General features: G+C 45.3%; 1 protein-coding gene across 1 annotated transcript in view; it reads right to left on the reverse strand.

Moving 5' to 3' along the window:
• Positions 1–18,095, reverse strand: part of NHS (NHS actin remodeling regulator) — a 468,488-nt gene that overhangs the window by 90,791 nt on the left and 359,602 nt on the right. The gene's annotated exons all lie outside the window — the stretch shown is intronic.

Consider the following 18,095-nt stretch of genomic DNA (forward strand, 5'->3'; position numbering starts at 1 on the left):
CCCCAGACACACTTCAGATCCACATCAGACAATGGTAGAAGTCCCCCAGGCACACATCAGGTCCACATCAGACAATGGCAGAAGTGGCCCCAGACACACTTCAGATCCACATCAGACAATGGTAGAAGTCCCCCAGGCACACATCAGGTTCACATCAGACAATGACAGAAGTGGCCCCAGACACACTTCAGATCCACACCAGACAATGATAGAAGTCTCCCAAGCACACATCAGGTCCACATCAGACAATGGCAGAAGTGGCCCCAGACACACTTCAGATCCACACCAGACAATGGTAGATGTCCCCCCAGGCACACACCAGGTCCACAACAGCCAATGATAGGAGTGACCTCGGGCACACGTCAGATCCACACCAGACAATGGCAGAAGTGGCCCCAGACACACTTCAGATCCACATCAGACAATGGTAAAAGTCCCCCAGGCACACATCAGGTCCATATCAGACAATGGCAAAAGTGGCCCCAGACACACATCAGATCCACATCAGACAATGGTAGAAGGCCCCCCAGGCACACATCAGGTCCACATCAGACAATGGAAGAAGTTCCCCAGGCACACATCAGATCCACATCAGACAATGGTAGAAGTCCCCCAGGCACACATCAGGTCCACATCAGACAATGATAGAAGTCCCCCAGGCACACATCAGGTCCACATCAGACAATGGTAGAAGTGGCCCCAGACACACTTCAGATCCACATCAGACAATGGTAGAAGTCCCCCAGGCACACATCAGGTCCACATCAGACAATGGCAGAAGTGGCCCCAGACACACTTCAGATCCACATCAGACAATGGTAGAAGTCCCCCAGGCACACATCAGGTCCACATCAGACAATGGCAGAAGTGGCCCCAGACACACTTCAGAGCCACATCAGACAATGGTAGAAGGTCCCCCAGGCACACATCAGGTCCACATCAGACAATGGAAGACGTTCCCCAGGCACACAACAGGTCCACATCAGACAATGGCAGAAGTGGCCCCAGACACACTTCAGATCCACATCAGCCAATTGTAGAAGTCCCCCAGGCACACATCAGGTCCACATCAGACAATGGCAGAAGTGGCCCCAGACACACTTCAGATCCACATCAGACAATGGTAGAAGTCCCCCAGGCACACATCAGGTCCACATCAGACAATGGCAGAAGTGGCCCCAGACACACTTCAGATCCACATCAGACAATGGTAGAAGTCCCCCAGGCACACATCAGGTCCACATCAGACAATGGCAGAAGTGGCCCCAGACACACTTCAGATCCACATCAGACAATGGTAGAAGGCCCCCCAGGCACACATCAGGACCACATCAGACAATGGAAGAAGTTCCCCAGGCACATAACAGGTCCACATCAGACAATGGCAGAAGTGGCCCCAGACACACTTCAGATCCACATCAGACAATGGTAGAAGTCCCCCAGTCACACATCAGGTTCACATCAGACAATGGTAGAAGTGGCCCCAGACACACTTCAGATCCACATCAGACAATGGTAGAAGTCCCCCAGGCACACATCAGGTCCACATCAGACAATGGCAGAAGTGGCCCCAGACACACTTCAGATCCACATCAGACAATGGTAGAAGCCCCCCAGGCACACATCAGGTCCACATCAGACAATGGCAGAAGTGGACCCAGACACACTTCAGATCCACATCAGACAATGGTAGAAGGCCCCCCAGGCACACATCAGGTCCACATCAGACAATGGAAGAAGTTCCCCAGGCACACAACAGGTCCTCATCAGACAATGGCAGAAGTGGCCCCAGACACACTTCAGATCCACATCAGACAATGGTAGAAGTCCCCCAGTCACACATCAGGTTCACATCAGACAATGGTAGAAGTGGCCCCAGACACACTTCAGATCCACACCAGACAATGGTAGAAGTCTCCCCAGGCACACATCAGATATTGACAGAAGTAGATCCAGGCACAAACATTTTCACAATTCTAAATATGCCCAGGAGCACAGCCCATTGATGAAGCATGCCATCCTTTGGTGGGTGAGAGCTCATGCTTCATCTTTAAGTCAAGGTACCGAATTAAGTAACCTGGATCCTCACTTCACACTGAATTATTTCATTACACATCAGGCAATTACAGAAATAGATCCAGGTGCAAACATTTTCACAGTACAATTCGAAATGCGCCCCGGAAAGGGTGTGACAATACTTGTGGTTTTTTAAAGAATTAAAAAAAAATGTGTATTGAGTAGGACTTTGTTATGTTAATGTGTTTTTCAAAGCACGCTATTACCGTGAGGCGTCTTGGTGCTAATGTCTTTATCCCTATGTACAACAATTCCGAAAAGGTCTGCAGGTTGTGAGTTTAACCAGGATGACTATTATTCATTTTATGAAGAACATGCAACCTAGTCGATGTCTCTCAATTTCATATTTTTATCATGGACTTTACAATACCCTAGAGTTCATAAAGAAGATCTGTTACTACTTACCTTTCCTATACATCATTCAATCGAGGCGTACCTGACATTTGTCAATCACTCAGCAGATCCATCTGTTTGTCTGCTGGTCTGCCTGTGCATAAACTGGACTTTGCATCCCTTTGTCTATTACCTTGCCTATCTGAAAGCAGGTCTGTTTATCTCTCCATTTCTATATGTGTCTGTCTGTGCACGTGCATAGTTACTCATCTGCCCTTTTGTATATGGGTGGGTCTATCTGTCTATTTGTTTGGTTTCCCATTGGTATGTTTACCGGTTTCTCTGTCAACTCATTTGTGTGTCTAACATCAGAACTTAATTTGAGCCGGTGGTTTCCGGTGTTCGGCACCGGCACTTATTTGTCAGCACCTGCACTTATGACAACTGCCACATGGCGGTGCTGTTTGAGTAATTTAAAGACGAGCAGAACAACACTTGTTTATTTATTCAATAAACATTAAGGACAACTAATACATGCTGCCCAGGCCATTCTTATAGCTTTGGGGGCCTCAAACAGTCTGCTTTGTCACACTTGTAGCAGTGTGACAGTTAGTGGTTCTGTAGGTTCTGTCATGGCAGCGCTGGCAGTGGCAATGGGTGGTGCAAGCTGCGGTGACCTCCTGACGAGGGCCTGGTATTTATATATTTTTTTACAAACTAAGCACTGGTCTGACTGTATATAGATCTACGGGTTTCCCTCTATCTGTATGCCAATTTGCTTTGAACATCCAGGCCTTTATGCAAAGACAGCGCTTCTAGGAACAATATATATATGAGATAACCTAAGAAGTTACTATAGATCAGTACAACGCAGTCTATATATATATGAGTTAACCTAAGAAGTTACTATAGATCAGTACAACGCAGTCTATATATATATGAGTTAACCTAAGAAGTTACTATAGATCAGTACAACGCAGACTTTCTCGCAAAGCACGTGTTTCAAATATTGTGCAGCCTCCTAACAAGTCAGCAACATCTCCAGGGTCAAAGTGCAGCTAATTCAATATACTCCATGGTACAAAGGCAGACGACCCCCTGCCACAAACACCAGTCGCAGCCAAACATGCAAACTCTGCAGCAGCAAATACAAAAGGCTTGAGCTATGTGGAGCCTACGCCAGGGCTCTCGTTCATGAAAGGCCTCAACAGTTAACAAAGTAGTTCTCATCTTTGCAAGTCCGCCATTTTGAAAGGCCGCCCTCTTTTCATGCATATCAAGCAATCTTCAGGTTCACTGAAATTCTGCAGACCGGATCACGAGGTCAGCTCTTGCGTCTTCGCGCTGTTTTCCATCACCCCCTCTGATTCTCCCTTTCCTTTACCCATTCGTAACCCCTGGCCACTCCCCACTGGCAATGAATCTGTTGCCAAAGTCAACATGGCCTGGAAGCACACAATTTCACTGCTATTATTTGGTGTCAGTGGGTGCAAAAAAGGGTGGGCTAGTGAAGCAAGGTATCTGGCATGACATATGAGACATGGCTAGTTCTTGATAGGGTGACCAGATTTGTTTAAAACTAAATACCCGGGACATTTGGCAAAAATAGTAGAAGGACTACAATTTTACATCACAGAATGACGGATCTCATCAACACAGATTAAAAGCAGAGGCGCTGAGAAAAAAAAGAAAAGTGCAGTTTTTAAAGCCAATATCATGTCTGTTAATAATATTGCTTGTTTATGATAGCTGCTAACCTTGCTTTGGAAAACATAAATGCTCATCTCCCTCTGTTTTAGTCGGCATTCTCTAAAACCGGGATATGAGCTAAATGTACCGATATTTGACGGGACAGTTGGTGAAAAATCTCAGCAAGTACGGTAGGCCTGGTCACCCTAGTTTTTGCAGATTACACCGGAAGGGGGCGCCAGATTGCCCCTGAAATCAGCAAAGAATGCCAAAGGAAAGTGGCAAAATGTCACAGTTCCTAGGACAACAAAAATGTATCTTCAACTACAAAGAAAAAATCTTTGCTTCAGCCATGAACTGAGGAGCACAGAGACCTTCATCATGAAAGACTCCTGATTCCCCAGGGGGCTAGTAACCGCGCTTTCTCACTTTTACACGGTTGTCCTATATTTCTTCCTCCTTTCTTCCCAATTTTCTGCCTTTCTGTCTTTTGCTCTAGGTCAAAGTCTGAGGATTAAAAAGCTGTCCCCTGTATGGTCCTGGCTCTTGTTTGTACCATGGAGCATCAACTTAATGCCGAAATGAGACAATTTGGTCGAGAGACATAAAGAGATGAAATTGACACCTGTCATGTCTTTGCATAGCAAACATAGTCAATGATCTTTGGGGGGCAGTTGGCTGGTCAAAGTGCAAGTTTCTGTGTTACTATTGTTCAAGAGATTTGCTATGATAATGATATATATATATATATATATATATATATATATATATATATATATATATATATATATATACACTCGATCCTCTCGCTCAACGAAGGGATGACAAGCCACACCGGCCAGGTACGATCGAAATTTATTTATTGGGCACAAAAACATATATATATATATATATATATATATATATATATATATATATATATATATATATATATATATATATATATATATATATATATATATATATATATATATATATATATATATATATATGAGCCATGACAGTCCTGTTTCGTGACAAAAAACCAACAAATGTGTGTCAGTGCCCCCCCTCACCCCCAACGTCCCCTAACTGACTGCAGGCACCGGCACAAACTAAGCACTGATTATGGACGTGCAGATAAATTAGATCATATCTGAATTTACCCACTGCACTTGGGTGTATAATTGCTCATTCCCGAGGCAACTAAGGACAGTAGTGTCTCCCTCAATAGAACCATTACCACGATAGCAGCAGATATTTCTCCTCCAATCAAATGAACCGCATGTGCAGACTATGGTGATTTGGAAAGCGCAGCCACAGTTATTATATGGGGAAAAAAGTGGTCCGCTGCCACCAAAGAGCCAATTTATCTCCATTCAGAATTGATTCACAGTCGGTAGAAGCCACACACCTATCAGCAACACAACACCCAAATGCCTCATCGAACACTTCAGCGCACTTGAATCACTTGACGACTTGCATTCATTTTTCGCAGCAGTCAACCAACCACAAGAACCTCACTAAGCAGTGCAAGAATGGTTGGGGGATATCTTTTACAATACTTGTTGATCAACCAGTGATCGGATATATAACCAAGAAGTCCTGTTTATCTCTTCCCTGATATGCACCCTGTGGGTTAACCGTGGCACGAAGGAGTCAGTTTAACCCTCAGGCTTGTCCTTCGGGATCAAGTTTGCACTATATAAAACTTTATAAATAAATAAATAAAGATCTCAAATTCTCGGTGGCAGAAAAATTAAGAAATACACCGCAAGGTTGTTAGTCTGGATTGGATCTTCTGAACTTTGAGTCCAACTTTGTGATACTTGGCAGCAAATGCAAGATAGCATGCACTAACAAGCAAGAGATGTACTAGTAGGATAAACAGCAAAAAACAATATATTATTTACTTATGATCGTTACAGTAAAACAAGCACTATAAAAATGCATTTGCATTACAAAGCAATGTCTACGTGTGATAAGTAAAAATTTTTATTTGTTAAAATACCCAGATAGCTCTTCCAGCAAGAGAGCAACCACTAGCTCTGGGAAGCCACAGGTTTTGAGCTGTTTGATCAATTTTTCCATCCCTTCCATCAAAACGTAAATCCGTCAGCCTGACAATCCATCCACCACCCCTGCGCTTAAAGCCGATCTACCCTGCCTGGCCATAAAGGCCAAGAGTCGCATCGAGGCAGGCCTCATACAGCAGTTCTGTTTTTTCTGTGTCTTGCTAAGATGAACCTGCCCTTGCTGTCGAAGCTGCTCTGTTTGATACTGTGGTTTATGTCAGCAGCATTAATTTTAGAGCCGGTACTTCAAGACCCTATTGTCTGACAACACGTCCGCAGAGTTTAGTTTCATGATGCCTTCTTCAGGAGTGTTGAGTTCCTACTGAAAAATGAAAAGGCGAGGAAGGACTGAATCATGCTTTTTCCCCTTATTATTTTGCTCTTTAGGTCTCGGCTCTAGACTGCGGGCATGCGCTGTCTCGAATCCAGACATGCTGTATCTACAGTTGTGCGCTTCAGCCCTCTCACTGGCTTCCCATTGGCTGGCACCATCCTTGCTCTATTTGTCTATCACCCTATTTGTTAAGGACATGCATGCGTCATGCCTTTTACAAGTTTAGCCCTCCCCAAGCGACTGACCGAACTTCTTTTTAACAATCGCATGGCTATTTTAAGAGCATTGTTTCTGCACTTCTTTTTTCTTGAAGCACGCTAATTGACATTTCAAACTGGCGGCCAAGCCATCCATACTGCGGTCCGCGGTGAGCCTTCATTTAATTTCAACACTCCTCACTGACTTACACGCAACCCCTGTGCTCCAGCTCCCAGACTGCCAGCCGAGGCCGCTCGTGGGCGCCCTTTGGGGGTGTGCAGAAGTTGCAGTGGATGCCAATAGTAGTTCCTCCTTGTTAATGCCACCGCGCACTGCCTCTGCTATGCAGGCTGAAACCTCTTGCCCCACAGAATCATGCTGGCCAAGTACAATGCCTGTGAAGATTCACAGTATCATGGCCAAAGAGGCCCAGGCATCCAAGGTACCACAGTAGCGTCTGTACAGTAGAGGCATGTGTGCAACAGGCAGTTGCGTATGGAGGGAGGTTCAATATCTACCCATGTTAGAAGTCTGGGCTCAGTTAAAGTTGTTTATGTTAGTGGCAATTATTCATGGTCAGTGTTTTACATATACTAAGTACGTTTCTGGCTAGTACAAGCCATGTGGACCAAACAAAAAACATGCTTACGGGTGTTATTAATATTTCACACCGCAAATTTTAGCGAAATGGAATTGTGATGTTTGCTATGCTCTTTAAGCGTCCTGTTTAAATGTGATCCTTCCATCTGTTTCCTACTCATACTTCATGGTTTGCTTGCTTTCAGGTTAGTGCTCAGCCTCAGCGCCCATCGCTGCTTCCAGTTTATTGCATCTTCCATGTTTCCCACTCGTGTTACACTGTTTGCCTGTTTTGTAAGTTTTATACTAAATATGTTTTCAGTCATTACGTGCCAAGAAGCTGTATTCGTGACAGAGCGGGTCTAATTTACTCCTCTCAAAAGCTTTTAAAATATTGCGTGTTTCCGCTTTACATCATTCAACAGAAATTTTAAAAGCCCTAACTTGTCTGGCTATCTGCTAGCTTTAACTTGTGAAAAGCGTACAGCGTTCTTTTGGTCAAAAAAATGCTTTTGCTCTGATTTCATTTTTTGACCAGTGTGGGCTTTAGTGTTTGTTGTGTCAAAATGTTTTGTTTTGATTGCCAAATATGTCTGCTTCGATTATGGATTTTTATACCATGCTGCACAATTTCTTTTGCTTTTAAGAGTTGTCTAGATAAAAATGTCCATTAGCGACGCAGCCTTTGTTGACCAGGAATAATATAACATGTGAAGCTACTGTTCCAGTTAGCAATCAGTAGCATTGCCTGTAAACTAGGGGTAACATTACTCTAGTATACTCTAGTACACAGCACCAACCTCCTAGGGGCTTTGCGTCTCCTCGCCGTGAATACTGTGCCCCAGCCTGCATAGTTATTGTGCTGTTGAGCAGGGGAACCATCTCCATGACTCGTCATGGGAATTATTAATAATGTGCACATTCACTGGTGGGTAGTGCACTGAGTTGTACAGTGCTTCCATTTTAAAGTCATAATGCAGCTGCTGTCTCTGAGGGACGGGAATTCAACAGCACCCCACATAATTAAACTACACGACATACCACTCCACTACACAAAATACCAATTCACATAATTAAACTCCATAACACACAATGCCACTTCACATAATCCCAGTACACTCAGTACCACATCACACATCATTGCTATCCATATATTTCCACTGCACACCGTGCTACATAATTCCACTACACATAACTCCCCGCAAGTCCATACCAAGCAATTCCAAACCAACCCACCAGGGCCGGCTTTAGGCATGTGCAAGCTGTGCACCTGCACAGGGCCACCAAACCCCAGGGGCCACCACGCCAATATATATCCTTAATATATTAATCCTCTGAGGATGGATACATATTTGCGTGGTGGCCCCTGGCAGGGATTTGGCGGCCTCCGGCTCTGTTCCACTTCTAAACACCCTGACCCCCTCCCCTCTTTACTGGCCTGTGCGCTCCGCCCCGCCTGGACCCCCTCTTCCGGGCCCCCTACCTACGCTCCTTGCCCAGGGCCACCATGAGCCTAGAGCCGGCCCTGAACCCACATAATTCCACTACACTCCATAACACATAGCTAAAAGACATTGTCATTGGCAATGCCAACAGCTCTCAGATTGCGAGACCGAGTGGCTTTCCCAGTGCTTGTTTTGTTTTGCTTTGCTGTTCGTAGGAAGATGTTGCTTCCCCATTAATATCAGACACCACTGTCCTCGTGGGCATGGTTGTGCTGAGGTAGCGCGTGCAAGCGGCTATTGGCTTTATAACGCGTTTGCGCATGTACACTGATACCATACACAAAAATCACACTAGGCATTCCCAACGGTTTTTGTGAGTGAGAAAAACTATTTGCACACTGTTTGAATGTTTTCAATTCTGATCTACTCTTTCTCAAAACTATACAACCATTAGTATGTCAGGGTCTATAGAACACGTGTATATACTTCTTCTGAGGGATTTTCAGCAGTATCTTCAGGACATTTTTTTGTGTGCAAACTGTTTGATCTGTACACACAAGTTATGCTACAAAATCCAAAATGGAGGCTTAATTGAAGAACTGTAAAATGTGACGGTGTTATACAGGTATGCACACCAAGTTCATTATGAGTAGGAATTCTTATTAGAACATTGGAATGTGGAACACTCCATTGCAGACAATGGAGTGCTCCGTGCTTCTATGGGCCGGTAAAGGCCCGCAAAGCAACATTCCAATGTTGTTCAAACAAAGGCCTCTGGGAGCTCGAGGGGATTTCAATCCCCGCGGGCTCGAGAGGCCTTTGTTTAATTTGTTAGAACATTCTGCTCTCTAGTGGCAGAATGTTCTAATAGCCTTATAGCCCTTCATAGCTGGGCTATACCGCTATTATAGTCCCGGCTCCGGCCTTTAACCCTGGAGCGGGTCTTTAATAGCCTTATAGCCCGCAAGGGCTGGCTATAAGGCTATATTACAGGCCCCATGGCCGGCCTTTGTCCGGATAGCGATCCCGGGCTGAGCCAGATTTGGCGCTCTCGTTGCTGATTGTGTGTAAAATACGGCACTAGGAAGAAAATTTCATGTCATGAGCAAGTCACTGGATGATGACATCAGAGCAGTGCGTGACGTCTCCTGCCCAACCTGGCTCTCCTGAACACGCACAGCTCAGCTGCCTCCCACTGGTGCCAAGTTGTAAGTGAGATGCAGAGGATTGTGGGGAAGGGGGTGCAAGGCTGATGGGAGGAGAAGAACAGGGAAGGTTGCGCGAGGGTTAAAATCAGCTGACAGAGAAAAACAGCTGATTGAGAGAAGTTGAGACAGCTGAATGTCTGCCCTTAATCGAGGCAGCTTGATGCTCCCCTCTGAAGGTTGGCGCCCTAGGCGAGGGCCCGGCACACCCATGGCAAAGGCCGCCCATGCAGGTACCTCACCGTCTAATGCGGTGTCGTTGGACAAACAGGAAAAAAATCACAGACAACAGCAGTGGCGCAGTTATGACTGCACGATTTCGCAGAAGTGCTGCAACTACAGCATCTTCAATGTTATGAATCTACTTTATTTTACACAATACAAAGTCAAACTTATGAATGCACTCTTCACACCACCATAGTGGTGTCAATGTTGTGAATGTGCCGTTTCAGACAATCACAGCACTGTCAAAGTTCAAACAAAAGATCTGTCAGTTGTGAACGGGCCTTCACACAATGACAGCTATGTCAAAGTTGTGAATACTCTCTTTTTAAACAAATTTAGTGTCAGTTATCAATGTGCTGTCACACAGAAACTGTCTCGAACTTATGAAGGTGCTCTTTCACATGAAAGCTGTTCCAAAGATGCTAATGGACTCTTTCACATATGACAGTAGTGCCAAAGGTGCTAATGTGCTCTTTCACACATCGCTATTTACAACAAGGGGTGGTGAGGGACAGAGTCTCTGAATTAAGCAGAAAGCTCTCACCCAGTCAAGAGATCAGGGCTAGATCCAACACCGTTTTTTAGCTCACTGCACCATCCCAGTTTCAGAACCTGGCTGTATGCAAATTAGTCTGTTCCTGTCCCTTTTTGTAAATCGTTTTTGGCAACTATAGGTGTGGCAGGGTATACTCAGACATGAGTCCCTTTCTCACTGCTCCATCAGGATTCAAGCAAGCCGGGCCGAAGAAGGCTGAAATGCCAGAAACCGGTCCCCGGTAGCTTGTCTCCTTTCTGGTGAAGAATTGGCTTGGTAGTTTAGTCTGCCCTGTTCCCATGATGCACTGGGCCAGGGACAGACTGATTTGCATATAGCCAGGTTCTGAGCTGGGATGGGGCAGTGAGATAAATAATGGTGATGGATCAAGCCCTGATCTTTGGACTGGGTAAGAGTGGTCTGTTTAACTCAGACACTCTGTTCATCACCACCCCCTTTTTGTAAATCGTTTTTGGCCACTATAGGTGTGGCAGGGTATACTCAGACATAAGTCCCTTTCTCACTGCTCCATCAGGATTCAAGCAAGCCTGGCCGAAGAAGGCTGAAATGCCAGAAACCGGTCCCCGGTAGCTTGTCTCCTTTCTGGTGAAGAATTGGCTTGGTAGTTTAGTCTGCCCTGTTCCCATGATGCACTGGGCCAGGGACAGACTGATTTGCATATAGCCAGGTTCTGAGCTGGAGCTGGGATGGGGCAGTGAGATAAATAATGGTGATGGATCAAGCCCTGATCTTTGGACTGGGTAAGAGTGGTCTGTTTAACTCAGACACTCTGTTCATCACCACCCCCTTTTTGTAAATCGTTTTTGGCCACTATAGGTGTGGCAGGGTATACTCAGACATGAGTCCCTTTCTCACTGCTCCATCAGGATTCAAGCAAGCCGGGCCGAAGAAGGCTGAAATGCCAGAAACCGGTCCCGGTAGCTTGTCTCCTTTCTGGTGAAGAATTGGCTTGGTAGTTTAGTCTGCCCTGTTCCCATGATGCACTGGGCCAGGGACAGACTGATTTGCATATAGCCAGGTTCTGAGCTGGGATGGGGCAGTGAAATAAATAATGGTGATGGATCAAGCCCTGATCTTTGGACTGGGTAAGAGTGGTCTGTTTAACTCAGACACTCTGTTCATCACCACCCCCTTTTTGTAAATCGTTTTTGGCCACTATAGGTGTGGCAGGGTATACTCAGACATGAGTCCCTTTCTCACTGCTCCATCAGGATTCAAGCAAGCCGGGCCGAAGAAGGCTGAAATGCCAGAAACCGGTCCCCGGTAGCTTGTCTCCTTTCTGGTGAAGAATTGGCTTGGTAGTTTAGTCTGCCCTGTTCCCATGATGCACTGGGCCAGGGACAGACTGATTTGCATATAGCCAGGTTCTGAGCTGGGATGGGGCAGTGAGATAAATAATGGTGATGGATCAAGCCCTGATCTTTGGACTGAGTAAGAGTGGTCTGTTTAACTCAGACACTCTGTTCATCACCACCCCCTTTTTGTAAATCCTTTCACACATCGCAGCAGTACCAAAGGTGCTAATACACTCTTTCACACATGACAGCGGTGCCAAAGGTGCTAATACACTCTTTCACATATAACAGCAGTGCCAAAGGTGCCAATACGCTCTTTCATGTATAACAGCGGTGCCAACGATGGTAATGAGCTGTTTCACACATGACAGTGGTTCCAAAGGTGTTAATATGCTCTTTCACGTAAAACAGCGGTGCTAAAGGTGCTAATACACTCTTTCACATATAACAGCGATGCCAAAGGTGCTAATGCGCTCTTTCACGTATAACAGCGGTGTCAAAGGTGCTAATGGACTCTTTCACATATGACAGTAGTGCCAAAGGTGCTAATGTGCTCTTTCACACATCGCAGCAGTACCAAAGGTGCTAATACACTCTTTCACACATGACAGCGGTGCCAAAGGTGCTAATACACTCTTTCACATATAACAGCAGTGCCAAAGGTGCCAATACGCTCTTTCATGTATAACAGCGGTGCCAACGATGGTAATGTGCTGTTTCACACATGACAGTGGTTCCAAAGGTGTTAATATGCTCTTTCACGTAAAACAGCGGTGCTAAAGGTGCTAATACACTCTTTCACATATAACAGCGATGCCAAAGGTGCTAATGCGCTCTTTCACGTATAACAGCGGTGTCAAAGGTGCTAATGGACTCTTTCACATATGACAGTAGTGCCAAAGGTGCTAATGTGCTCTTTCACACATCGCAGCAGTACCAAAGGTGCTAATACACTCTTTCACACATGACAGCGGTGCCAAAGGTGCTAATACACTCTTTCACACATGACAGCGGTGCCAAAGGTGCTAATACACTCTTTCACATATAACAGCAGTGTCAAAGGTGCCAATACGCTCTTTCATGTATAACAGCGGTGCCAACGATGGTAATGTGCTGTTTCACACATGACAGTGGTGCCAAAGGTGCTAATATGCTCTTTCACGTAAAACAGCGGTGCTAAAGGTGCTAATACACTCTGTCACATATAACAGCGATGCCAAAGGTGCTAATGCGCTTTTTCACGTTTAACAGCGGTGCCAAAGGTGCTAATGGAATCTTTCACACATGACAGTGGTGTCAAAGGTGCTAATGTGCTCTTTCACACATCGCAGCAGTACCAAAGGTGCTAATACACTCTTTCATATATAACAGCGGTGACAAAGGTGCTAATGCACTCTTTCACATATAACAGCGGTGCCAAAGGTGCTAATGTGCTGTTTCACACATGACAGCTGTGCCAAAGGTGCTAATACACTCTTTCACATATAACAGCGATGCCAAAGGTGCTAATGCGCTCTTTCACACATGACAGCGGTGCCAAAGGTGCTAATACACTCTTTCACATATAACAGCAGTGTCAAAGGTGCCAATGCGCTCTTTCATGTATAACAGTGGTGCCAACGATGCTAATGTGCTGTTTCACACATGGTAGTGGTGCCAAAGGTGTTAATATGCTCTTTTACGTAAAACAGTGGTGCTAAAGGTGCTAATACGCTCTTTCATATATAACAGCGATGCCAAAGGTGCTAATGCGCTCTTTCACGTATAACTGCGGTGCCAAAGGTGCTAATGCACTCTTTCACGTATAACAGCGGTGCCAAAGGGGCTAACGCACTCTTTCACGCATAACAGCGGTGACAAAGGTGCTAATATGCTCTTTCACATATAACAGCGGTGCCAAAGGTGCTAATGCGCTCTTTCATGTATAACAGCAGTGCCAAAGGTGCTAATGCGCTCTTTCATGTATAACAGCAGTGCCAAATGGGCAAATGCGCCCTTTCATGTATAACAGCGGTGCCAAAGGTGCTAATGATCTCTTTCACGTGTAACAGCGGTGCCAAAGGTGCTAATGTGCTTTTTCACGTATAACAGCGGTGCCAAAATTGCTAATGTGCTCTTTCATGCATGACAGCGGTGCCAAAGGTGCAAATACACTCTTTCACATATAACAGCGGTGTCAAATGTGCTAATGTGCTCCTTCATGCATGACAGATAGCCAAAGGTGCTAATACACTCTTTCACATATAACAGCGGTGCTAAAGGTGATAATCCGCTCTTTCATATATGACAGCCTTGCCAAAAGTGCTAATGTGCTGTTTCACACATGACAGCTGTGCCAAAGGTGCTAATACACACTTTCACATATAACAGCGATGCCAAAGGTGCTAATGCGCTCTTTCACATATAACAGCGGTGCCAAAGGTGCTAATGCACTCTTTCACGTATAACAGCAGTGCCAAAGGTGCCAATGCGTTCTTTCATGCATAACAGCGGTGCCAACGATGCTAATGTGCTGTTTCACACATGACAGTGGCGCCAAAGGTGCTAATATGCTCTTTCACGTAAAACAGCGGTGCTAAAGGTGCTAATACACTCTTTCACATATAACAGCAATGCCAAAGGTGCTAATGATCTCTTTCACGTATAACAGCGGTGCCAAAGGTGCTAATGCGCTTTTTGACGTATAACAGCGGTGCTAAAGGTGCTAATGCACTCTTTCACGTATAACAGCGGTGACAAATGTGCTAATACGCTCTTTCACATATAACAGCGGTGCCAAAGGTGCTAATGCGCTCTTTCACGTATAACAGCAGTGCCAAATGTGCTAATGTGCTCTTTCACGTATAACAGCAGTGCCAAATGTGCTAATGTGCTCTTTCATATATAACAGCGGTGCCAAAGGTGCTAATGTGCTCTTTCACATATAACAGTGGTGCCAAAGGTGCTAATGTGCCCTTTCACACATGACTGCAATGCCAAAGATGCTAATGCACCCTTTCATGTATAACAGCGGTGCCAAAGGTGCTAATGATCTCTTTCACGTATAACAGCGGTGCCAAAGGTGCTAATGCGCTTTTTGACGTATAACAGCGGTGCCAAAAGTGCTAATGTGCTCTTTCATGCATGACAGCGGTGCCAAAGGTGCAAATACACTCTTTCACATATAACAGCGGTGTCAAAGGTGCTAATGTGCTCTTTCATGCATGACAGGTCGCCAAAGGTGCTAATACACTCTTTCACATATAACAGCGGTGCTAAAGGTGCTAATCCGCTCTTTCATATATGACAGCCTTGCCAAAAGTGCTAATGGACTCTTTCACGCATGACAGCGGTGCTAAAGGTGCTAATGCGCTCTTTCACACATGCAATCAGTGCCAAAGGTGCTAATGCACTCTTTCTCACATGACATCAGTGCCAAAGGTGCTAATGCACTTTTTCACGCATTAACAGAAGTGTCAAAGGTAAGAATGCACTCATATACATTGAGAGCAGCGTCAAAGCTAAGAATGCACTCTTCTACACATTGACAGCAGCGTCAACATTATGAATGCACTCTTTCATGCTTGGAGAGCAGCATCAAATTATGCACTTTTAAACTTGCTGTGGTGGTGAGTGCCCACACAAGGGAATAGCTTTTTTGCCATGACTCAGACAGTGTTGGTTTACCTACAGCGTCTCACAAAGGCGGAACAGCACCGGAACATGCTAGGTGTGCAGGCGCTCTCCGGTGAGCTGACAGTAAGCTTCCCTTACCTGATGTTTTCCTCTCCCACCCATACATCTTTAGTAGGCGTGGTTTGTACAGGTCAGAAAGTTTCGAAAGTTCTTGCGCTCTTTAAATGGCTGTAATTATGACTGTTTGCAGCGCTTTGATCTTACTTGGTTACCCGCATCCCAGGTGAGCTCTCCTTCCTTGGGAGGGAATAAGGGGGGGAGGGGGGAGTGGAGAGGTGAACATAACCGCTGCCAGGTGGTGACCGGCGCAGAATGAGCTGCCAGCCAAAGTCAGTGGAGTAATTGGAAAGAAATGTAATGCCGTATTCCAACAGCCGTCAGCGATGTGACCTTTAACCTCTTGGTGCAGATATCGCACTACAGCAATCAGCGACATCGGCCTGCTGCAGAAGGCGAAGAATTCCTAAAAAACACAGGGGCAGATTGCACCACTTTTGCATCCATTTTGAAAAGTGACGCAAAAGTGGCGGAAGGGGCATGTAAGTTCGGCCCCACAGAATGCTGTTGCCTGTAATGGCTTGCTAAATCACTTGTTCTCATTTCTTGCGGAAATTATTCACTAGGGCGCAAAATAAGTAATCGATTTTGTGCCTCATTAAAATGTTTGTAGCCCCACTTTAGTAAATTGAAATGTATGTGGCAAAAAGGCAGTGGATTTGAAGAGACTATCTGCAAAGAACGCAAGGACTTCATGAAGGGAATCGGGTTACTACGGCCAACAGAGCATAATATTATAATTGCTTTCATTTGATTTGAGGGGATTTATCGAGCGCAACCAATGCCAGCAGGCGTCAAGGTGCTATAGTTGCAGTGAAAAGGATCCACCAATGAGAAGTGAAACACCTTACCTCGCAAAATATAACCAAATGGCTACAGAGCGGAAAGCACGCTGCCAAGATGCCAGCCAGCTTTACTTCACTTCAAATAAAGACGGGCCATGTGTCTTTCTTCTTTCTCCTCACATAGTTTTCGAAGATAACTGTGCCAAGTTTGCCTGTGTTTCAAACCAAGTCATTTGAACTACTTGCAGAGAATCCATTCAGTCTTTTTTTATTTTTTTTATTTAAGCTTTGCGGGTGGGTGGGTTGTTGGGTCCTGCAAGCAGTGCAGCTTTTGTTGATTGCTTCATTTTAGACCCAGACAAATAGTGTGGCTACGCTTTTTTTCAAGCTGATTTAGAGGGAAGCTGAAAGGGGCAAGGCATGGGGAGGGAATGCCACCGTGCACAACACAGATGAATGTAATTTGTTTCATAGTGCCACTCATGCCAGTGTGGGGTGTCGGAGCACTTCACATCACGCACACTGCGCAGAGACAGTCGATCGTGGGTGTGTGAATCGGTGTATAGGAGATGTTGCGTAGGACAGAGGACTGCAAGGTGTGGTTGGCACGTGTCATCCATACTGGTAGACAGTATAGTTTAAGAGTGCCTGGTCTGGAGAAGCACAAACTCAGAATTGTAAACGTAAGACCATGGTTGGGAGCTCTCTATAATAATCATAATTGATTTATATCCAAATGGACCCTTTTTCTAGGATAGTGAAAGACTGGGGAAACAATCCAAACCCTCTGTTCTGATACCTTTGCCTCAAATTGTAAAGCGCTCTGATATCCTTCGGGATCAAGTTTGCGCTATATAAAACTTTATAAATAAAATAAAATAAATAAATAGCATGAAAAGCCAGGTCTTTAATGCTTTCCTAAAGCGGGAATGAAATCTAATACCAGTCTGGAGACTTGACAGTGAGTTCCGCAGTCTCTCTGCAGCAACTGAGAAGGCTCTTCCTCCCCATTTCTTCTTCTGAAATCTGCGCACTGTCACCAAATTAAGGTGAGCTGAGCGTAGATTTCTACCAGGGGTACAGCTATGAAACATGTCCCTAAGCTATGATAAGCCAGAACTGATCGACGGACTTGTGCACTAAACAGACGGCCTTCAACATCGTACCGTTTCTTATAGGGAGCCACTGACGGCCATGCAGTCCCTAAGTCACTGACTGTTGTTTAGGAATGTCCAAGGTGAGCCTGGCCAGTACGTTCTGCACTGGCTGTAGGTTAGCTTGGGTGCTCTTGTTGGTCTCCATTACAATAGTCGATTCTAGACATGACTAGTGCCAAAGCCACTTGTTTCCGAGCTGCAAGGGGAATGAAAGGAAAGATTTTCCTTATATTTCTGATTAGCCATAAACATGTTGATACCACCCGACTGGCCTGGAAGTCTAGGGAGAGATGAGAGTCTAGCAGGTCCCCCAGGTTCTTAGCCTTCTCAGTAGGCATAGGCATAGTGCCTAGTGTCTCCGGCCACCAGCTGTAATTCCAAATTGAGGTTTGTGTTCCAAAAAGCAGCTCCTCAGACCTATCCCCACTGAGC

The sequence above is a fragment of the Lissotriton vulgaris genome, unplaced genomic scaffold, assembly GCF_964263255.1.
Source record: "Lissotriton vulgaris unplaced genomic scaffold, aLisVul1.2 SCAFFOLD_370, whole genome shotgun sequence".
Lineage (NCBI taxonomy): Eukaryota > Metazoa > Chordata > Amphibia > Caudata > Salamandridae > Lissotriton > Lissotriton vulgaris.